Here is a 13914-nt window from a genome sequence, read left to right as displayed (position 1 = left end):
ATACAATGCATAGTGATTTCTTCGCAAATTAACACTACTGGGCGAAACTGTTACTATCACGTTGCGAACGACGCGCAATATTTCGACGTCAGCTTGTGTGCTCAAGACGTTTCCTAAGTGTCCAGTTTGTCAGTCAGAAGATACCACACCGCCACTGTTGTTCAACCTTCTCATTCTGAAAGTGTTTCCAGGAAATCTTATGGCGACTGTGAATACTTTAGCTGCCAAAAAAGAGATGGAGTCGTCATTGCGATTTGTAGCAGTTTCCTCCGACTTTGCCTGCTGTTCTGTGAGAACCGGAGAAACGCAGATCTCCGACCGGCAGCTAATCCCATACCTAATCCGTTCTCTCCTTAAAGCAGCCACGAAGAAAACAATCTATAGTCTAATTATTTTTCACAAACTTTTTATCTTACACAAGTAAAAAAGTTTAAAATGTATGCATGTACGCAAAAGAAGTCAGAAGAGCTTAAATGCAGTACCTGTCTTAATTGTGTTAAAGTGAAAGGTCAAGTTAGTTAATTAATAAATTATGCTTTACTGCGGAAAGGTTCAGTTTAGAGTGTTGGATCGTGTATGCGCAATTAAGGAGGCAAAGTAATTGTAAGTAGATACACAAGGAAAGTGGTCTTAATTGTGTCAAAGTGAAAGGTCAAGTTAATTAATAAATTTTGCTTTACGGCGTAACGGTTCAGTTCAGAGTTTCGATTCGTGTGTGCGCAATTAAGGAGGCAAAGTACTTGTAAGTAGATGCACAAGAAAACTGTTTTATAACATTAGCGTCCAAACATTTCTTGGTTCATGCTACTAAATGCAATAAGACCACAAAAAATGACTGACGACTAGAGAATCCGACGAACACGCACGCATACATCATATATAGAACCAACGCGTAGACTCGCACTTCAAAATGGGAATAAATTTCTGAAATGCGAAATTCTATGCATGAAAGAAACGTTGCTGGTGCAGTGTTTCATAATTTGAATAATAAAACATAAACTATATCGATTTCTGAAAGTTCCTGGGAGCGGGAGAGCTTGAGGCGTTTAAGCAAATGCATGTCAGAAGGGGCTACCTGAGGCAAAGTACGACCTAAATGGAAATGCGCAGGCAACAGCTAGCAACGAAGTGACCTCTGTTCCAAGTATCCCGCCCCGACTGCGGCGTAAGTAGTCAGAGGCATTCAGTTGGTTGGAGACTTCGCGTGTGTCACTTTTTCAATATCACTCTCACGTCACTCCACACCCTCCCCTGCTCGACTGTCAGCTTCAAAAGAAATTCCTCATGGCGCTTCGTCGTGCTTGCGTCTGCTGCAGGCGACAGTAGTTTATATCTGCACTTTCACTCCCACGAAGCGCAGTACCTGTTTCTCTCCTGCGGTGGTGCGCTGGTGGAAGCCAGGCGCCCATCATATGTCCGAAAGAACAGACTGGATATCCATGTAAGTATATAGTTCTGGCAATACCGGCCACGATCTTCTTCTTCTGTGCGAATGCACACATATTACCCGGACTCTTACGGGAATTGGTAAGAATGTCTTCCACGAGTAATGAGTGTGTTGGGTAGGGACACTACGAACGTAGTGTGTGGACATATAAGTTGAGAATGTGGGTCTCGCGGGAGGTGTGCGCGAGATAGTCCCTGCAGTCGCACTATCCTCTGTGCCCTCGGTGAGTGAACGGATCAGCGAACAGCCTGAACAGGTGTCATCGGCCGTCCGCCCCGAACAAATTCAATAAACAATATAGAACAAAATGAGATCGACAAAAAAAAAAAAAAAAAAAGATGGACAGAGCGTCTGCCATGTAAGCAGGAGATCCCGGGTTCAAGTCCCGGTCGGGGCACACATTTTCACCTGTCCCCGTTGATATATATCGACGCCCGTCAGCAGCTGAAGATATTAATATATCATTCTAATTTCGTACTGAAGAGGTGTCCACATGGTCAGACTCAAAATCCCAATGAGTCGTTCAATAATTTTATATGAACTCGCTTACCAAAATATGTTTATGTTGGAATGAAGACACTAAAGTGGGGCGGTAGTGATACTTCTATTGCTTTTAATGATGGCAGCATTGGTAGGGTGAAAGTGTTACAGCATATGGGAATTAATCCTGGAGCAAGCTGTATCAGAGAACTTGAACGGATGGACAAGATTCGCTTTGATAAAGCAGAGTATGCAGCACAGTTGGCCACTAAGGAGTCCAGAAAGAAGAAAGGAAGAGGAAACTCGGAAAAAGATCAAGAGAATGATATAAAGTATGGTGCATGGTGCTCCTGAGTGACTAAAAAAAAAAATTATGCGCTTGTTAAGTGAGTTACAGTCTTTTGAAACTTTAGATGCCGTTCCTGAAAAATTTACATTTTCTGTTTCATTTTTCCCTCTCAGAAACCACTTCGAGTAGATATTCTTATTTTCAGGGAGTAATAACATAAATATCCTGAGCCTACTGAACTAAAAGAAGAACATAATGTTATGTGTAATTAAAATAATTTAGGATAACCTACAGAAAATACACAAAATTTTAACTGTGTAATTAAAAAAATTGTATTTCCGAAAGCAGTGGCTGAAATGCAATTATTATAGTTCACTAGACTCAGAACGTACAGTTCAATGTCCTGTAAAAGTCCCATGTCAATGGCTACAGTGGTTCCTGAAATACAGGGAAGCCAAGTCACTAAATTTAACATTGTCGGGATAGGGCGTTCCAACTCCCCTTAACTTTTTGAGACACGTCATTGATATTATTTCTATAAAAAATCTAAAATATCTTCTTGTCATTCTTTTCTCATCTAGCGTTTTTAGGTGTTCGTAGAATACAACTCTTCTCTTCCTCACTGCATCTATATTCATTCTGTTTTTTCCTAAGCTTTTTATTACTTTTTAATTTCCATTTCCCATTATCACTTAAAGGTCCGACGATTACCCTGATTGTTTTTCTCTCCTCCTTTTATATTTCAGATAGTTGTTTAGCTGCATCTAAAGAAAGGTATTTTGAAGCATAAAGACATTCTTGGCGAATGACAGTGTTGTAGAGCAGGAGATTTTTATAGATAACTTCTATCGGGATCTGCACCATACAGCCATCTTAATATTACAATGTCAACTGTGACGATATGAACGTCAAGACAACACAACACCGAGTCCCCGAGCGGAGAAAATTCCGACCCGGCCGAGAAACGAATCCGGGTTCCTTCAGTTAGCAATCCGCCATGCTGCTCACGCAGACACCGAGGCGGACGAAATAAATTTCTTGTTATTAATTGAAGAGCCATCTCCATTTTCCTTGCCCCTGCTAAGTTAGTGTCTCAGTACAACGCATTTGATTGTATTATTTTACCTAAATGTGTAAATTTTGTGGGTTCCCAGTATGTCGGTCCTTCCTTCGAGTCTGTCATATACTGAGCTTTTTTCTTTTCTTTCGAAAAGATATACGTAGGCCAGCTTTTGAATTTGTATATTGGAGGAGATTTATCTGCATTCTTACATCTACTATAGATTCAGTTAATACGGAAAGAGAGTCCGCAAAAGCCAAACTATCAATACTCAAATTATACCCTTTTCCTCCGAATTGATTTTTTTTTAAATTTACTTCTTCCTACCTTCTTTTTACCCATTCTGTGATTACATTTTCTATTACCCAGTTGAACAGCAGTGGGGACAATCCATCTCCGTATCATCACTTTCCATCTCAAAGGGCTTGGAGGCTTCACCTAAAAGTGTAGTATTGCATTTTGTTTTTATTAGCGTGTCTTTTATCATTTCCACCGATTTTTGTCAGCACCAAATGCTTTTGAGATATTGAATAATTGTCAACCATATCATCTGCTTTTTTTGAAGTCTACAAATGTTAAATAAATGAATTTGATTCCTGCTCTTCTATTCCTGATTACAAATTTCGGATTTAAAATCTGTTCCACACTGGATTGTCCTTCTCTACACTGTCCTTGGTACTTTCCTAATACGAGCTGATCAGTAGTTTTCTACACAGTTTTGAAATGGTTTTGAAATAATTTTTAAGTCAATAGAAAGAGTGAAATTCCTCTACAGTCGCTGGGATCAGTTTTATCCCTTTTGTGGACTGGGTGAATTAATAGAATTTTCCAGTCTTCCGGTACAGGTTCCGTTTATCAGACTTTTTGAAAGCCTGCATGTAGCTTCTTGACTTTTCCAGCACTTTCAGTTTTTCACATTTCAGCAGTTACTGAATCTTCCACAGGCCGTTGTCATTCTTCAAATATTTAATAATATTTTAGATGTCACTCAAGTTGCGGGGGGGGGGGGGGGGTCTGAGTTTGTGTAAGCGCATCCTTGATTTTGTTCTAGGTATTTTCTCCTGGTTACTAACAGTTTAACAACTTCTTAAAAGAGATTGCTAATATTGCACGGTTTTCTTGGTTGCTTAGGGCCAGTTTCCTGCATTCATTTTTGAAGCACAAGTTAAGTAGTTGGTTCGTTTGGGATCTTTGTTTAAAAGTTTTATACAAGTTCCTTCTATTGTCCTTTTGGAAACATCCTCAGTTAGTAATAGCTGGTTCCTTTCAAGCTTGCTTTTGACTGCCCTCATCGCTTTAGATGTCCGTCTGCTTAGCTGGGTGGTAACGTGCTTGCATTATATGCACTGGGCCCCGGTTCGATTCCCAGCCGGGTTGTAGATTTTCTCCGCTCGGGGAATGTGTTGTCCTCATCATCATTTCATCCTTATCATCGGCCACAAGTCTGCTAGTGTGGCGATGACTGAAATAAGACTTGCACTTGGCGGCCGAACCCGAATGGGACATCTCAGCCAACAATGCCATACGATCATTTCATTTTTTTTTTCATCCCTTTAGATGTTTGGAACATTTATTGTTTAAAATCTTCACTTCTTTTGGTGAAATAACATTTTCATCAGATATCTTCTCTGCGTAGTAATGTGTTGGTTTTTTTTCCCAAAGTGTTCATTCCAACATCTGTGCCTTTTGAGTCATTTGTATGGTATTATCACAAGAGCGGTTTTGACTAATTTTGTTTGAATCTCTCCCCAGTTTTCTGAATCTGTACTTAGCCATTACTGGAAGCCTTGTTTCTTCCCTTTCAGAGTTGCGGTATAAATTTTCTGAATCCTACGCCCTTGTCTTGGAAACCTTCGTTGTGGAATAAATTTCAATTTTATTCTGTTTAGGTACTTACTTTATTTCTGTATTTGCAATCTTTCTAATTTTAATGTTCTTACAATTTGTGAACATTAATTTAAGGTAGAAGCCTCTGCGTGATTCTGTTAATCTCTTTATTTGTTCTTTCATGTGCTGGATATTCTCGAGCATTTTTCCGGATCTTTCTTTCTTTTCTACGCATTAAAGATAGCTAATAAAATTTTAACATTCTTCCATGGAACCTTTGATAGTCCATGTTCCATGATTCACAGATGTTTTAAACTTTTTCTGGATTCCTTTTATTGTCGATATGTTTTGAAGTGTAAGACTAAGAATAAGTGTAAGACTAGTTTGGACGTCACAGAGTAAGAAAAGTGAGCCTTTCACATGGATAGCGCAATTCCATGACCGACTTTACTACTGTTCTGCTTCCAATAAATCATGTTCCTAGCCGTGGAATGCCTATTCCTATTGTGTTCGAACCTTTATTTCCTTTGAGAATCCTATACCCATCTGATTCTACAGCGTCTTCATCACTGTATATGGTTTCTGGAATAGCTCAGTTCTGTATCCGTACTTGTCTAATACTTCAATCAGTTCTTTTACTTTCCTCCTTTTCAGAAGTGAAATTATGTTTAGGGTGTCAAACAGATATCTGCTTTCTATTCTTAACTTACACGTAGGTCTTGCAGATCGTTGTGCGTCCTTCTCTTTGCATGTTGTTTTGGGCTGCACAGAATCCCATGGGCAAGTTGCGCTGCTTTCTGCTATAGAGGACTTCCTTTCTAGGCCACATTCTGGGGTAATACCATTTAAAGATATTTCCGTCTTGCATAAGTCATTTGATGTCGTTGGTGAGGAACTGGTGCGTGCCAGTTCACATTTAAAACTGAGACTGAACGTCCCAGAGTGTTACGGCAGCCGACTCTCACGTGGGGTACTGATTCTGACCAAACTCCGCCCCATAGGGGAACAGATGCATTTGGACTTCAATCACTGAACGTAGGTTTGTCTTTTCTGGTAGCTCCTGCATCTTCACTGCGGATGACGTCTTCGTTCTTATCTTGTGAAAGGGACCTCATGAAGTACAGTCACCAAGGCCATGTGAACCAAGGTCTTAAAATTTGTTATACATAGTTAACTGACCAATTCACACAATATATCAGGTATGTATGTATATGTGTGTGTGTGTGTGCATGCTGAGACTATTAAGATATGAAACTGTATGAAACTCAAATAGTCCAGCGTAGCTGTTTTTATTAAAGTCGATTAGAGACCACACAATCATTTACGAGGTGCATCGTTCGTTGCATGACGTAGCCTTACAGGAACCAATTTTAATCGCTAAAGTAAAGGCAGTTCGTGATTTTAACACATACTGGACATTCATCGTTGATGATGGTTTCACCAGTTGAATGGTGAGAACTTTGCCTAGCCACACCAAATGCTGCTCCACAGCTTTCTGTAATAGTTCCCTATACCATATGACAAATAGCATTATACATACCAGTAGTTGAGAAATCGGTTGTTTGAGTCTCTAAACGACCTCAATGAAAAACAGCTACTGCAGACTATTGGAAGATTCATTCAGTTTTACATTTCAATAGTTTTAACACACACATCCACAAATACACACACACACACACACACACACACACACACACGCACACACACATACTGGGTGATCAGAAAATCAGTATAAATTTTAAAACTGAACAAATCACGGAATAATGTAGATAGAGCGGTACAAATTCACACACATACTTAGAATGACATGGGATTTTGTTAGAACCAAAAAACTACAAAAGTTCAAAAAATGTCCGACAGATGGCGCTTCATCTGATCAGCACAGCAGTAGTTACCATAACAAAGTAAGACAAAGCAAAGATGATGTTCTTTACAGTAAATGCTCAATATGTCCACCAACATTCCTCAACAATAGCTGTAGTCGAGGAATAATGTTGTGAACAGCACTGTAAAGCATGTCTGGAGTTATGGTGAGGCATTGGCGTCGGATGTTGTCTTTCAGCATCCCTAGAGATGTCGGTCGATCACGATACGCTTGCGACTTCAGGTAACCCCAAAGCCAATAATCGCACGGACTGAGAGTTGGGGACCTGGGAGGCCAAGCATGACGAAAGTGGCGGCTGAGCACACGATCATCACCAAACGACGCGGGCAAGAGATCTACACGCGTCTAGCAATATGGGGTGGAGCGCCTTCCTCCATAAACATCGTACTTTCCAGCAGGTGTTTATTAGCCAGGCTGGGGATGTTGCGATTCTATAACATATCGGCGTACCTCTCACCCGTCACGGTAGCAGTTACAAACCCAGAATCACGTATTTCCTCGAAGAAAAAAGGCCCGATAACGGTAGATGTGGTAAATCCAACCCATACCGTGACTTTCTCGTCGTGCAATGGAGTTTCCACGACAGTTCTAGGATTTTCGGTAGCCCAAATTCTGCAGTTGTCGGCGTTGACAGACCCTCGGAGCGTGAAATTAGCTTCGTCGATCCACAACACGTTACTCAACCAATCGTCATCTTCCGCCATCTTTTGAAACGCCCACACTGCAAATGTCCTCCGCTTCACTAAATCACCAGGTAACAGTTCATGATGCCGATGGATTTTGTACGGATAGCGTCGGAGGGTACGCCTCAGTGCCAAGCAAACAGTAGTGTATGGAATGCCGGTGCGACGTGCGACTGCAGGACCGCTGACTTCCCCGTGTGTAGACGAACCCTCTACAGTCTCCATTTCTTCCTGAACTGTCTCAGCAGCATTACCCGTTGTGCTCGGTCGGCCACTACGGGGTCTATCGTCTAAACAATTCGTGGCTTCGAATTTCGAAATCATTCCCGCCACAGCTGCATTTTTCAACGGACCTTTACCCGTTCGAATCCCCTTCCTATGGCGATAGGATCGTAACTGTGAACTAGCACATTCCCCATTCTGATAATACAGCTTCACTAAAAGCGCCTCTTCAGGTAACGTCAACATGTTTTGGTCGCTCTATTAAGCGTTACTCCAGTCTTTATATATGGTGTTCATATTTACATAATGTGAAGTGATGGGAGCCATAGTAGTCTTAATGTCACTTTCTTGAAACTGAAAAAAATTCACTAAAATTTAGAACATCAAATAATTTATTGAATGACTATTACCTGAAGCTGTTAACATTACTATGTAAACTAGACATTGATGAAACTACGCATGCAACTTGAAACCAAAAAGCAGCTATATTACCCTAAAAATAATAGTGCAAAATAGTACATATCTTGGAATCTTGGAACTGGCCCACTATGACCAAATTTTTCTTAAAAATAAAAAAAGCATAAGTTTACTATCTCCAGTCTCTCTCTTGCTGTTTAGTTTTCAACCTCCTAATTCTGTAAAAATTGATGTCAAACTGATGGAATATAAGGTAAAAAATACTAGGCCTTCGTATTTAGCTGTAATTATTTTAACTACCTCTCTACAAGCTTTTCACTGGTGAAATGTCAATATTATTCCTGCTTTCTGTTTCATTTGACGAATAGCTAAATTTAATATTCATTGGTTCAGATGCTTAAAATATCAACCACATAATTTTCAACCATTGTACCTTTTCACCAACTACACTTTCCTTGAACACTGAAAAATTTACATTTTGTGTCATCTTTGCTATTAAAAAAATCTAATTGATTCACTTTTTACTGTAAAACAATTCTTGAAGTAATTTTGACTATTTTTCGACCGTAGCTGTCTCAAGAAATATGTAAAGCTTTTTTAAATTACCGCTGTCAGTCACAAACTTTGTTAACTATTGTATTATTTACTTATTTTTCTACATGTATCGAGGGAATACCTCAATTTCAGGCCAAATGGCATTACAAAAACAATTTCACAATAAGATTATACTGATGTTACATAGTCTTTTAATAAATGGTGTGGTTATCCTGTGGAAGAAGAAGATACTTAGTAAGAGGCGATGTCACTTTGGAAGCTGGACTAATGTTTGCATGAAAATGTTTTGTAACGGTCACTCGCTTTGTTCTTCTGGCATGGCAGTCTAGTTGTGATGAGCTGAGGTGTTTGCAGTTCTTTCTCTTGCAGTGTTTTGTGCCATCCATATAATCGTCTACTAAAGACAGAAATTTCGGGGAGGAGAGAGTGACGTGATTAGACAGATTTTTAGCTTTATCTTAAAATGAATGTGGTGGACAAGTCAAAATATGTTATTACATGGTCTGATTTTTTATTTACTGATTTAAGGCAAGACAAATAACATGTGGTTCAAAAATGGTTCAAATGGCTCTGAGCACTATGGGACTCAACTGCTGTGGTCATCAGTCCCATAGAACTTAGAACTACTTAAACCTAACTAACCTAAGGACATCACACACATCCATACCCGAGGCAGGATTCGAACCTGCGACCGTAGCAGTCGCACGGTTCCGGACTGCGCGCCTAGAACCGCGAGACCACCGCGGCCGGCCAAATAACATGTGATTCCACTACAGTAGCACTCCTCTGAGCACTGTGTTCCTCCCGCTCCCCTTCACAAGCAGGCGTTGTCCTAAACCATATTCAGAATCATACATTGTTAGACTGGACACTCGAATTTTTTTTTAAGAAAATAAATATTACTAGTAAGTAGAGGCAGAGGTAATGTTAAAGTTGTAGTGTGCACAACACCATTGTTTTTAGAGGTTTTAATGTCTGGTTTGGTTTAGCAGATTCAGTACTACTGAAGTTCCGGTCATTAGGGCTGAAAGAATGAAGTGATTCGACACATATTTATCTGTTATCTTAAAATGAGTGTGGTGGACAAGACAGGTCCGTACAGAAACTGTGTAATGGTTCCTGTTCTGTTCCCCAAACACCTCAGAATACTTAATATTTCGCTTTCTCTGCACGCCACTTCCGCAACTCGAGTGCAGCATTTAAACGAGAAGTTCCTACCCCCTGACTTAAACTAACTGTCATTTGATCAAAAACAGCACATATAACACTTTCTGTTAAAAGAAATAGAACGTAGTAATAAATACACTTCTGTAACATCATTACTTAACGGAATTAAATTTCTCCTCGTACACCTTACAGTAATGTGTGTACACATTGCTCAATGATAGTAGTTTTGACAAGTACTGGAATTAATCCTTATCTACACCAGTGTCTTAACTGAAAAAAATTTTAATAGATTCCGTCACAAATTCAATGCTTCTACCTTGTTTCTCCACTCGTATTTTCTACATTCATCCAACAGAGCAACTGGAGAAGTAGAACTCTACAGCTTCGACAACCTTCCAATTATGAATGCCATGCAAGTTGAGATTATTGCACACCTAATCCAATTTAGATAAATGGGGTGAATCGGTTGGTTCTTCCTGCATTAGTCGTGGTTGCGGTGTGATTTAGGGGCTTATGAAGGCATAATTTAGTTCACGGGTGGTTCCTGGGAAAACCTTAAAAATCGTTTTCCCCAGTCTTTCGCCGTCAGCACCGAATATTTAAATAACTAACCACAGAAAATTGCTCCAGTTTTAACGGTATAGTCTCTAGGCATTTATGTAGATGGGTCATATTCCTTGTTCCAAAAACTTTTATCTGCTATCAAGAAATCAAAAAACTTTGTTTTTGGGTGCCAGCACCGATCAGGGATTCCAAGAAGGTTATCCATAGCAAATGCTGACCTTTTTACATTGGTTACCTAAGATATCGATTTGTGAAAAGTATCCGTGTAAAGTCCAGTGTGATGTGTGAACGTGGTTTATTATGTGGTAGCACTGAGAAATATAAAGTGAAGTGTCTCCATTAGCACTGGAAGTGTTCTGGGTAACACATGTGGCAGTAATAAAGCATGTGTAAAATTTTTGTGCACGTTCAATCTGGACTGAGGTGTAAAATTAGCTTTGCGGTATTTAAATTTTACTGATCCATAAACGTCTGTTCATATAAGCGCAGGCCCTACAGTAGCAGGGAAAGGAAGGAAACTAACAGAAAAAAGGCAAAGATGCTCATGTTTATTAAAAGACAGTGACTGAAGCGTGGAGTACCAGCTGCCGCGCTCTATCTTCCTCAGCACATTTACAAATGTTCCCAAAAATTTTAGTACAAGAATATATTCGCCCTTTTTTATGCAGGGAGAGAAGGAGAAAGCGGCAGGGGGAAAGGTTCGGAAACAGACTGGTAGATAGTAGACAGAGGTTGTGATGAAGAAAGAGTGAAGGAGACAATGGTAGTGTGAGAGAAAGACATGGATCCAGTGGCCGTGGAGCATGTCGACAGTGACACAACATCTACATCTACATTTATACTCCGCAAGCCACGGTGTGTGGCGGAGGTTCAAATGGTTCAAATGGCTGAGCACTATGAGACTTAATATCTGAGGTCATCAGTCCCCTAGAAATTAGAGGAACTTAAACTTAACCAACCTAACGACATCACAGACATCTATTCCCAAGGCAGAATTCGAACATGCGACCGTAGCGGTAGCGCGGTTCCAGACTGAAGTGCCTAGAACGGCTCGGCCACACCGGCCGGCTGTGGCGTAGGGCACTTTATAAGCCACTGTCATTACCTCCCTTTACTGTTCCAGTCGCGTCTGGTTCGCGGGAAGAACGACTGCCGGAAAGCCTCCATGCGCGCTCGAATCTCTCTAATTTTACATTCGTGATCTCCTCTGGAGGTATAAGTAGGGAGAAGCAATATATTCGATATCCCATCCAGAAACGCACCCTCTCGAAACCTGGACAGCAAGCTACACCGCGTTTCAGAGCGCCTCTCTCGCAGAGTTTCCCACTTGAGTTTGCTAAACATCTCCGTAACGCTATCACGCTTACCAAATAACCCTGTGACGAAACGCGCCGCTCTTCTTTGGATCTTCTCTATCTCCTCTGTCAACCCGACTTGGTATGGATCCCACACTGATGAGCAATTATCAAGTATAGGTCGAACGAGTGTTTTGTAAGTCACCTACATTGTTGATTGACTGCATTTTCTGAGGACTCTCCCAATGAATCTCAACCTGGCACCCGCCTTACCAACAATTAATTTTATATGATCATTCCACTTAAAATCGTTCCGTACGCTTATTATCAGATATTTTACAGAAGTAACTGCTACCAGTGTTTGTTCCGCTATCATATAATCATACAATAAAAGAATCCTTCTTTCAATATATTCGAAATACATTACATTTGTCTAGGTTAAGGGTCACTCCCTGCACCAAGTGCTTATCCGCTGCAGATCTTCCTGCTTTTCACTGCAATTTCCTAATGCTTCAACTTCTCTGTACACAGCATCATCCGCGAAAAGCCGTATGGAACTTCCGACACTATCTACTAGGTCATTTATGTATATTGTGAAAAGCAATGGTCCCATAACACTCCCCTGTGGCACGGCGGAGGTTACTTTAACGTCTGTAGACAACTCTCCATTGAGAAAAACATGCTGTGTTCTGTTTGCTAAAAACGCTTCAATCCAGCCACACAGCTGGTCTGATATTCCGTAGGCTCTTACTTTGTTTAACAGGCGACAGTGCGGAGCTGTATCAAACGCCCTCCGGAATTCAAGGAAAATGGCATCAACCTGGGAGCCTGTATCTAATATTTTCTGGGTCTCACGAACAAATAAAGCGAGTTGGGTCTCATACGATAGCTGTTTCTGGAATCCATGTTGATTCCTACAGAGTACATTCTGGATTTCCAGAAATGACATAATATGCGAGCAAAAATCATGTTCTAAACTTCTACAACAGATCGATGTTACAGATATAGGTCTACAGTTTTGCGCATTTGCTCGACGACCCTTCTTGAAAACTGGAATTACCTGTGATCTTTTCCAATCATTTGGAACCTTCCGTTCCTCTAGAGACTTGCGGTACACGGCTGTTAGAAGGGGGAGGGGGGGTAAATTCTTTCGCGTTCTCTGTGTAGAATCGAATTGGTATTCCGTCAGGTCCAGTGGACTTTCCTCGGTTGAGCGATTTCAGTTGCTTTTCTATTCCTTGGACACTTATTTCGATGTCAGCCATTTTTAGTTCGTGCGAGGATTTAGAGAAGGAACTGCAATGCGGCCTTCCTGTGTGAAACAGCTTTGGAGAAAGGTGTTTAGTATTTCAGCTTTACGCGTGACATCCTCTGTTTCAATGTCATTACCATCCAAGAGTCTCTGAATGTGCTGTTTCGATCCACTTACTGATTTAACGTAAGACCAGAACTTCCTAGGATTTTCTGTCAAGTCGTTTCATAGAATTTTACTTTCGATTTCACCGAACGCTTCATGCATAGCCCTCCTCCTTACGCTAACTTTGACATCATGTAGCCTCTGTTTGAGAGGTTTTGTCTGCGTTTAAATTTGCATTGAAGCTCACTTTGCTTTCACAGTAGTTTCCTAACTTTGTTGTTGAACCACGGTGGGTTTTTCCCGTCCCTCACAGTGTTACTTGGCACCTTGTAAGGTGTCATGCCAATCCCACACCTTCCATGGAAACCCTGACATGATAAACAAATCCAGTAGTACGTCACATAGCTCCGAATAAATCGTGACATTAAATTAACCAAAGTAATACGAGAAACGAGTGAGCAAATGGAATACCACAGACTAACACAAGATTGCCTAAATGCATGTCATACCTTCCCACCGTGAGACAGACGCAGTTGCGAGGGGAGAAACGAGAACAGAAGCTGAGAGCAGAACCGTGTTAAGCTGGAAGGCCCTACGATAAGGGACGGACTGGACACCCACGTTGCCAGCTAACCACTAGGACCACCCCAGCTGCAAGTTTTAGCG

The sequence above is a fragment of the Schistocerca americana genome, chromosome 7 (genome assembly GCF_021461395.2).
Source record: "Schistocerca americana isolate TAMUIC-IGC-003095 chromosome 7, iqSchAmer2.1, whole genome shotgun sequence".
NCBI lineage: Eukaryota > Metazoa > Arthropoda > Insecta > Orthoptera > Acrididae > Schistocerca > Schistocerca americana.
The sequence above is the reverse complement of the archived record's forward strand: the minus strand, read 5'-3'. Positions refer to the sequence as shown.